The 7,853-nt window shown below is 37.6% G+C and overlaps 1 long non-coding RNA gene across 1 annotated transcript; it reads right to left on the reverse strand.

Annotated features, from left to right (window-relative positions):
* Nucleotides 1-1,557: 1,557 nt before the first annotated feature.
* LOC135412496 (uncharacterized) lies at nucleotides 1,558-4,600 on the reverse strand. The gene is made up of 3 exons (XR_010429691.1): nucleotides 4,220-4,600; nucleotides 3,391-3,712; nucleotides 1,558-2,010 (listed from the first exon to the last, which is right to left on the reverse strand). It is a non-coding gene; the product is annotated as an uncharacterized LOC135412496 (long non-coding RNA).
* Between the last annotated feature and the right edge of the window lie 3,253 nt (nucleotides 4,601-7,853).

The raw sequence follows: 7,853 nt of genomic DNA on the forward strand, positions 1-7,853 counted from the left end.
CTGTAAAATACTGCCTACTTTTAGGTTTAAAATAGCTGAAAGCACCATTTCCTGTGGTTTCACATGAAACCATACACTTCGTGATGAGCGTGCCTACTGTTGTAAAATAAGGGTATAGGGCATGGCCAGGCAACTCAAAAGGGGTGTTTGTCAGCCCAGTGAAGTGCAGGAGCTGGTGAAAGCCCAGAAGGACCTGAAGCAGTTAGAGAGGAGCTTGGATTTTTCTGTTCTATGCTGTATCGCTACTTCTCGTGACTTTATCAACGATTTTTGAGCTGCAGCTCCCAGAAGCTAGACAGCTACAAAACTCAAAAAAAAAAAAAAAAAAGAATCTGGCTCTCATCAATATGGGAATAACATTAAGTATAACATGGGTACCCACAACAGCTCAGAGAGCATCTATCAGGAAAAGGCTAACCTATTTTGCTCCTTGGTTTTATGATTTTGGAATATGTTTAAGACTATTTAGTATTACTTCCTGTGCGCAGAAACTAAAATGCAAGAGGCTCCTTCTTCCCATCCCCAAAAATTAGCATTGAATGAGTAATAAAAATAATGCTTCAGTGCAAACTCTATTGTGGAACTCCCAGTGGTCTCACATCTGTGACCAATTCTAGCTGTCATTTGAATTACTCTCCTGCTGATGGAAACCCAAGAGTTACAAACTGTGAAGAGAAGTATTTGAAGTCACTTGTGGTATTGCAAATCATATTTCTATACAGGTTATCTACAGGAAGTGTTGTCAGATTCAGCAGAAAACAAAGCACAGACTTTGTCACCCAGTTTCTGGGTGACATTCTTATTATTTCATTGAGAGAAAAACACAGATTCGAAATCAGCTTATTCACAGGTCTTACTCCTAAGTAATTTTAAAAAATAAAGTCAAATCACTACCTCCCACAGAAATACTGAAATGGTGAGGGGGCCTAAAGTGATTTTCCTGTTAAGAACACAATGCTAAAAGAATGCAGACTGAGACAAGACTTATTTAAATAAAACACAGTAAGGCATGTGCATGAGGATATATGGATGAATTATGCTCTGATCCTAACCACACAGGAAGGTTGATGAGATTGTACTTACTCTAACCTGACATACCATATGGTAGATGACTCTTTACCTTTTCTCAGCTGGAAATATCCTCTACTGCATGACTAAAGTTGTATGAAAAAGGTCTAGTCATATTCCCACTAGACAAAATGCCTTTTACTGGGGCTATATTTGATATCTTTCGTTATCAATGTGGAAACTTCAGGAATCACAATACCTCAATTATAAAGAATGTATATATGCACTCACCAGTGCTTGCTGGTCTATTGCTGATAGAGACTGTGTGTAATTGCAGCACAGAGGAGAATGTTTCTGTTCTGCCCAGCTTATGGTAGTAAGCACATAGCAGAATATTAAATTCTCCTCAGCACCTCCATCCAGGATAATAAACCCAGCTCTGAAACCCCTCAGTGATAATTTTGTTAAAGGTATGCCCAAGTCACCATGTTAATCTAAGGAGATAAAATAGAACACATTCCAAAATGATTTCTTATTGTGTGTAACTTTATTTGGATAGATGAATGCCCTTGTATGATGTCAAAGGTTGTTGAGACAGCATGAAGTCAAATTACATCATTCAGTTGCAGTTTTCTTGAGACAATCAGTTAATTTTCCATAATTAGGCTACTGTACATATAATAGCTGAAATCCTATATGTATGATTGGTGTAGTGAGAAAAAAAAATAATTAAAAAGCAGAAAAAAAAAGGGGCCAAGAGAGTACAATATGCTACCTTTTTAAAGAACTTTTTCTTTTTTTTTTTTTTTTTTGTAATTCTGGAAAGCTTTTTGAGAATGTAAAAGAGCACAATAGCAAAACAGGTAATGGGTTTGTAAAATGTAGAAGGCCAGCTCCTTTACTGTGTAAATAACACGAATACAGATGAAGCAGTTGTAGGAACAAGGCATACTGTTTTTTTGGGGGCTGGAGTAGACTCTGGTCTTAGAATCCTTGACTAAACTGCGGGAAAAAGAAAAAATACACATTATGTCACACAACAGTTCCACTCCTGTCCCATCCATGTGCTTCTCTGAGTGCACCTGGCCCTGTGGCACACTTAGTTCATCAAAAATTGCTGTGAGAGAAGTCAGCATGTGAACTGAGTGCAAATTGGCTATGCTGTGTTAAATGATAGGTATCACATTCCCACCCATATCCACAACATGAGCTAGTTTTTCTCTCTCAGAAATAAAGGAATTGACCTCATGTTTACTGCAAGGAAGAGCATGCAGGTACACAAAGCAGTTCATGTGAAGTCAGTGCATACCAATGGTAAGGCTTTTTTGTGTATCCATCTCTACATCTGTTGCACAAACTGCTGAGTAAATTCACACCTTTATACATGTTCTTCAGCAAACTTTCAGCTCTTAATTTAATAAAAAATGTCAGTAGTTAATTTGTTTAGTCCAGATGCATGTCAGTAATTTAGCCAAATGTATATTGGACCTGACCCTCATGAGTTTTTCTGTAATATAACTTCATTGATTTTATTGGAACTGCATTTAGTTCACCTAACTGTGAGATCCTATCTAGGCCTATGGATTAGTTATATGGAAAAAAACCCTCACATATGAAAAACTTTAGGTATTCTATAGTATTTAGCTGAGTGCCATTCTTGTGACTGATCTGAGCTCCTGTGTACAACCCCAGCACAAATGCTAGAAATAATGTGTAAAACACATCCTTCTATCCTGTCCTGATTTAGAGCACAGAATGTGCAGGAGAAGACCAACATACGAGTAAGTCTAACACAACAGTCAAATAGAATAGTCTCCTCTGGGCTGGACTACTGTTAACAACAGATTCATATGTCTGAACATACAATGACTTCACCTACTTCATCTACATTTACTTTTGCAGGCTTGAAAAATCTGACTAATTATCTAGAAAATCTGTATGACTTTGGTAGATTCTTTCATCCTCTCATTTATTCATGCATTTATTATCTAACTGCAACCCAAGAAATTGATCCCACTATAGAAGCAGAAAACTGATCAAAGTTTGCATTGCATTCAGAGCAATTCCTCTGATGTTCAGGGAGAAAAATAAGGAAAAAAAAGTTCTCGAATCCTTACATCATAAACTTAGTTTGTGAGATAACTGTTCTTTAATATATTTTATAGCAATGAAGGTTACCATAGTTCATATTCTAGGGAGTGGAACAACTCCATTCTCATTAAGTGTATATACAGGCTGTAGAGATCATCTAGCCGAGACTAACTTTAAAAGAAGTCACAGTACTAATTGACACAAAAGAATAGAACCTTACAAATTGCTTAACATAGAATGTGAATGTTTCAGTCTCTCTTGCATCCAACCCTTTGTCTTTTCTCTACTTACCAATCTTTTTACTGCCTGCTGATGAATCTGTGCCAGTCTCTCTTCATGAAGCCTTTGCTTTTTGTCATCTTCAGGTTCATATTTCAGTTTAGCCAGCACAAAATCCCACCTCATCCTCTCAAGCTCACATATCAGTATCTGCTTCTGTGACCCACTTGCCACAGAGTTGTTCCAGCTCCTCTGCACTGGTGGACACTTCTGACTGCAAAGTGCTGGTGCCTCTCTTCATGTACAAATGTGCCATGTGACACTTGGCATCCACGCTCTCTATTTTACTGGCTGAGATGACAGGTGATGTTGACATGTCTCTGACAACTCCCTGCTATAAATTGGAGAGAGGGACAATAAATTTTTGTATGTAAGCTGATAGACAGAGATGGAATATGTTCATCTAAGTCAACCTGAATATTTGTTTAAGTGATTATTCACACATTTGTATAACAACTTACTAGTTCTTTACTATACATTATTTGCCTCTAAAAAGTTTGCTCCTAGATCTCCTAAACAAATCTTCCATTGAACGTTTGTCTTACAAAATATGAAACATCCACCATATAAAATTTTTCTGATTTGAAAATGTAAAGAAATATTTTAAAATATTTAATTAGGGCCTGGTTGATCTAAAATAAACACAATGGCTCTTTTGACCACATGGAAGGATTTCACATCTTGTGAATTTGATGTTAACCCACTGAGGTCCTTTACCTCTAAGAATTAACTCAAATGTCTCATGAACCTTGTTTTCCTTCGCAGACAGTTTCCTGGCTGATCTACAGCTTCCATGATGCACTATAGTTTGGCATTTGGGAGAATGGTATTTTCCACTTACCATCTTTTCGTGCTACTGCTTCTTGTTATCGTTATTCTGGGCTTCCTATAAAGCAAGTTGAATAACTTTCTGATTTCCCTCAAGTTCATCCATAGTTGTTTGGAATGAGTATTCTGATCCCTTTAGATTGCTGAGTTCTTCCAAATCTCTTCGTATTTTCTCATCTTTAGTGAACAGAGTTTCTCTCTCTACATGGGAGCTTTTCAATGATACTAGAGCATCTCCTGGATGCTCTAGTACTAGGGATCTTCTGGAATGAATGGGGATATCTATCAATTGACAAAAAAGTAGGTACAAGAAAAGGAGTGGCTGAGAATAAGGTAAGCATATACACACAGGGCAAACTGGTGCCTATAGGAAAGTGGACAGGAGCTTAACCCTCCTTTGTATTCCATCACGTCCCTTGCCTAGATATGAATAAAAAAAACAAATCACTGGATATTGGCCTGTAGGTAGATGTTCCAGAAATCTCACCTGTAGGCTTTTTAAGAGATAATTTGTCAACAATTCCTTTTACAGTAACCTGCAGATTTGGCTAGAGGCCCTCAGGAACTGAGAACGGTATATCACACTTTGAAACGCAATATAATCAATATCCTTCTGCAGCTCAAATAGGGATGGCTTTTCTTTCATGGAAATCTACCTTAGACTGGGGCATTTCTTACCACCTCCAGTACAGTAAGATCACAACTTAACATGGTATGTCTAGAGATTAGCTAGAAGTCAACACTATCCTTTTAACTGACTAGAACTATGTTGACATTTCAGCAAGTAATCTAAAAGTTTAACATCTTGTTTCCAGGTTTATAGTACTTGCTGCATTTTATAAAACTAGACATAAGGCATAGATTTCACATCTGAGAAAATATTTAGACAAGAGAGACAATTAAATTGTTTGTTCAGTTTGAGGAAGAGGAGCAGAAGAGGAAGAAAATAAAGAAAACTTATTATCATGTGTAACTGATGTCCAAAGGCAGGGTAGGAAGCAGGATAAACACAAGGCAACAGTCTCCTCTTCACAGCTTTTCCATACAGAAGATGTCAAACCAGCTGTCCCAGTTCAAGGGCCAGGACACAACCACCACAGAGATTCTGACCTTGGCTGACTTCATAACTGTTATGTTGCCACAACAAACTGATGCTCATTGTTGGTGAGGTCACGTTCTGTCACATTTCTTTTTGACCCCTGGGGCAGTATCCAGGCTCTTCAAGGGGGATTGAGCTTACCACCTCCTCTGTCACACTCTACTCGGTCACTGTTTTCTCCTTTGTAAATACATCTATGTTTTGCAGCAAAACTTTCTGCCAAATTTGTGTACTCCCAGAATGTCCTTGTGTGCAAGCAAATTAGCTTTTTCTGGGAGCCAGGTTTATTGGATCAGATAAAGCACCATGAATATGGCTGTCCCCTTTTGGTGTTCCTGAATAGTTTCTCTTCAAGGTGTTGCACTGAATCTCGTGGATGTAACTAGCTCAACAATCTCTGCACTGTTCTCTATTCCTTACTGTAGATGTGCCATAATTTTAATTCCCAGCTATAAACTGGAATTCCTTGAAGGGCCTGGTCACAAGTTTACAATGACTTTGTGATATGGTAAGAGGTAACATGAGCCCTTTAAGAATCTTACAGAGAACTGTCTCTGATATTCAGGCATAGGGAGACAAAGTTTTTCTACTGTTATTAGTCTATATAAAGCACCTTTCAGAAAAGGATTTATCAATTACAGATTATATCATATAAATAAACACAGGACCTCAACTGCTTTTTGCCCTGTCCTATGTCTCATATACACCAATGCAAAGTCAGTATATTTGCTCAGTAGGTGATATGTGGAGAGGTGGATGACAGCCAGTGAAGATAAGAAAGACTAATGAAGTTACTGAGACCACTTCCTATTGCATCATTTATCAAGTGTTTTGTCAGTTTACAGATTTTCAAATCCCAAGGTACACTGAAGACAGAATGAGACAAAGTGCTCTAGAATTCCATCATTAGTTTTGACTGAATATATTAGGGAGTTTTTAATTGCTTTTGGTGCCAATGATCCAATCACTGAGTTAAACATAGGTTCTTGTTATTGAATAATCAGAAAATGAGTGAGAAGGGATGTAGGGTACATCTGTATTTGCACATTTACCTTATGATTTCCAAAGGTAATGTGTATTTTCTAAGGAGACACTGAAATGAAGCTGTGGCAGTTTTTTTGCTTTTATTGCAGTTAATTTTCCTGAATTCCTTATGGAGAATGCAAATATTGTAATGCTTTAAACGCTTTCTAATTATGTATTTCTTCAGACAGTCTCAAGACATTCGCATTAATTTCTTTCCCCACAAATCTTAAAGAACTGCAAAAAGGATTTTCATCTCTGTCCAGGAACCAAACCTGGTAGTGAAGTCAGGAAATCAATTTGTTTTTGCTGAATGACTTAACTGGCAAGTAGGAGGCATAGGATACTGTTTGGTAGACATTAAATAAACAGTAAACTTCCTACAGTAAATAAGTACTTGTAAAATCATTCATTCTCCATGTACACAACATAGTAAGGTATATAACAGCTGAGATAACTGCTTATGTTTAGAGAGAGAGATATGCTTGAGTATGAAGTCTCACTTCATAATGCATTTCAATATCTGAAGATAATTTCTCTATAAAGCCTAGTGCATTTCATATAAGCAGCTATGCTGGAGGCCAGATTTAGAGCAGGATGTTAGTGATAAGAGACTGTGAGCAGGTAAAAAGAATTCCAAAGGTATTTCAGAGGTTGAATTTCTGTAGTCAGGCACTGCAAGTTCCTATATAATATTAAGTAGATGGGAAAGTCAGCAAATAGAGTTGTGTGTAGACACCAGCTGTTTCAAACCACTCAGGTTAGGCAACTTTCCAGTACACTGGATCAAAGTGCTGTTGTTTGGAAAAATGGAATAGGGCTGGCAAAATATTTCCTTAGACTGCAGCTTTTAGGCTGTTAAAGTAGTCAGGTAATCTTCCTTAGAGGCCTCTTAGGAAATAAATGAGTACCTGCTTTGCAGGACACACGCTATTGCTATAGATTTTTGTGCGCTTGGGTTAATTTGTGGTTAACGAATTAATCAATAACCATTAATTAATGGTATGGCAAGAGGAGTTATCTCCTCTTTACGAATGGGGAATTGTGTCACTGGCTAAAACAAATGACATACCCAAGCCTGATCCTTAGTTTTATGCCCTATCTGTGCAACCATCCTTCTTTGTTCATATTTTCTCCTTTCCAATAGTGCAGTAGTAGTCAAAATAAAATTCTTAGAAAGGAAACAAGTATCACAATTCTCCTACATGCATTGCCTTTTGAAAGCAGACAAAAAGTAACTGATGCACAGAGGCATTAAAACCAGAGGGAACAGCATGCATATGCAAATGCTGAGTGGATGCAATAACTAACACATGCACAATCATTCTCATGTTGGAATCACGCCGCAGGTCTTGTGCATGCACTGGACAGTCAATCTGTGTATATAGGCAACATCACTAGGACTTCCAGGATGCCAAACATTTAGAAAATCCGGACAAATGGCCAAGTTCTTTTTTTTTTTTTGCTCGGACAAAACTTACATCCAAGAAAAGAGTACACATTTCAGTGAAATTAAAATACACTT

Source organism: Pseudopipra pipra, chromosome 3, assembly GCF_036250125.1.
Source record: "Pseudopipra pipra isolate bDixPip1 chromosome 3, bDixPip1.hap1, whole genome shotgun sequence".
NCBI lineage: Eukaryota > Metazoa > Chordata > Aves > Passeriformes > Pipridae > Pseudopipra > Pseudopipra pipra.